The sequence below is a fragment of the Montipora foliosa genome, chromosome 6 (assembly GCF_036669935.1).
Source record: "Montipora foliosa isolate CH-2021 chromosome 6, ASM3666993v2, whole genome shotgun sequence".
Classification (NCBI taxonomy): domain Eukaryota; kingdom Metazoa; phylum Cnidaria; class Anthozoa; order Scleractinia; family Acroporidae; genus Montipora; species Montipora foliosa.
Genome location: NC_090874.1, coordinates 53,460,960 through 53,463,459, shown reverse-complemented (window position 1 = coordinate 53,463,459; position 2,500 = coordinate 53,460,960).

The following is a 2,500-nucleotide window of genomic DNA, read 5'->3' as shown; positions in this document are numbered from 1 at the left end:
TACTTGGGCTACTTGTGCCACTTAAGGTACTTGGGCTACTTGAGGTACTTGGGCTACTTGAGCTACTTGAGCTACTTGAACTACTTAGGTTACTTGAGCTACTTGGGCTACTTGAGCTACTTGAGCTACTTGGGCTGCTAGAGCTACTTGGGCTACTTGGGCTACTTGGGTTACTTGAGCTGTTTGGGCTACTGGAGCTACTTGGGCTACTTGAGCTACTTTAGTTACTTGGGCTACTTGGGCTACTTGGGCTACTTGGGCTACTTGGGCTACTTGGGCTACTTGGGCTACTTGGGCTACTTAAGGTACTTGGGCTACTTGAGCTACTGAGAGCTACTTGAGGTACTTGGGCTACTTGAGGTACTTGGGCTACTTGGAATACTTCGGCTACTTGGGCTACTTAAGGTACTTGGGCTACTTGAGCTACTTAGAGCTACTTTAGGTACTTGGGCTACTTGAGGTACTTGGGGTACTTGGGCTACTTGGGCTACTTGAACTACTTGGGCTACTTGCGCTACTTGGGCTACTTGGCCTATTTGAAATGCTTATGGTATTCTAGGGTCTTCTGGTGCTACTTCTTTGTGTAATGGATATGTTAGACAAGTTAAAGGTCTGCTGGCATTTGCAAGAAACAAACGCGTCGTTTTCAAAACGTGATAATCTTCTAACTGATAGGTTCACTTTTGGTGCGCCTCATTTTATGTTTGGGAGGCTCCCTGAGCTCCCTTCGGGGTAATTATAGTTATATCATTCCTTTGTCGTGTCACTCCTGCTTATTTACGCATGTTTTATGACAGGCTTTACTAGTTCCCCTTCATTTAAAGCAGCACTGAAATGGCCTTCGTATAGTTTAGTATAGCTTCAAGTGAATAGTGCTTTTCTCGCGGTCTGATTGGTTAACTCGGGGGTGATTAGCAAGTACTATTCCCCTCCGAGCAGCCGGCGCGAAAGATCTTAAAATTTTCGACTGCTTGTCACACATAAAATAACGTTTTGGTCAGCTAATTGTTCAGCTTGTGTGGTATATACTGAACAATTATTCACCTCAGTGTCGGTGAAAGTGACGAATATTTATGTCCAGTTCGGTAAATGATTGTTAATTGTTCCTAAATTTTCTGCTTTCAGAAACATTTATACTTGAATCATTCACCCTACGCTTAAGAGAGCAGAAACAGTGGGGAAAAAGTTAGGCGAAAAATACAACAATGGATGTATTGCATAAATGTTAAGGAGCAATTTGAAGCACGTTTGATGATAAACGCACTTATATTTAGTCCACATGGATACAATATGTTTCAAACACACATTATTCCGGGGCCACATATTGCCTTTTACTAGCTTCGCTCTCATTTTCCATGAAAATGTTTTATCCTTCACCAGAAATTGGTCCATATTCACTGTATAGAAAGAAGGTGATCTTTGCATTCAAACTAAATAAAAAAGAAAATCGTTAGCTCTCGGTACTCGTTACGGACCACCTTATGGGGTCACCACCTTATCGTTGTGGGGTGGTTTTCGTGTCCCAATGACCCCTAGAGCTATGTCGGCGGGAGTTTTTGAACTCCTGGTAGGGTCACCCATGCCGAACAGGTCGAAAGGTAGGGGCCAGACGAAGAGTGATCCCCTGGTCCTCCAGGTTGGGGGTTGAGCGTGGGGCCAACAACCCCCCCTCGTAAAAAGGAACATGTTACGGAAACTGCGACAACGATGACAAGTAAACCATCGACAGGCCCGGGTAGAGACTTCAGCCGAGTGACCAGCGGCAGAATGACCAACTCTAATGAAAGCCTCAGTGGGGAAGTTATAGCCGCGAGATGTAGTCTACTCGGGCCCAAGGCACAGATTAGAATAGGAGCATAGAACATTCGCACCATGTATGAAACATCGAAATCAGCCCAGGTATTAAGAGAACTGAGTAAGTATAATTTGGACATTCTTGGCGTAAGCGAGTGCCGTTGGACTGGATCCGGGCGCCAAAGATCAGCCGATGGTTCGGTCATATTGTACTCTGGCCATGAAGATACTCACATCAATGGCGTGGCACTGATTATTGCCAAGAAGAGTGTTAACACTTTGCTAGAATGGGAACCAATCAACGACCGTGTACTGAGAGCGAGATTTGACTCCATGCATTGCAAACTTACGATCATCCAATGCTACGCACCAACAAATGAAGCAGATGATGCGATGAAAGATGACTGGTATGACCATCTAATTCAAGTGTTATCCAAGGTTCCTCGCCATGTCATGCTTCTAGTCATCGGCGACTTGAATGCCAAGGTCGGAGCTGACAATGTTAACTATGAAAGAGCCATGGGCAAACACGGCTGTGGCACTATGAATAACAACGGCGAGCGTCTAGCCGATTTCTGTCTCAACAATGACCTGGTAATTGGAGGTACGATCTTCCCCCACAAGAACATCCATAGGCTCACTTGGAGGTCGCCTAACGGAAGATCCCTTAACCAGATTGACCATATTATCATCAATGGAAAGTGGC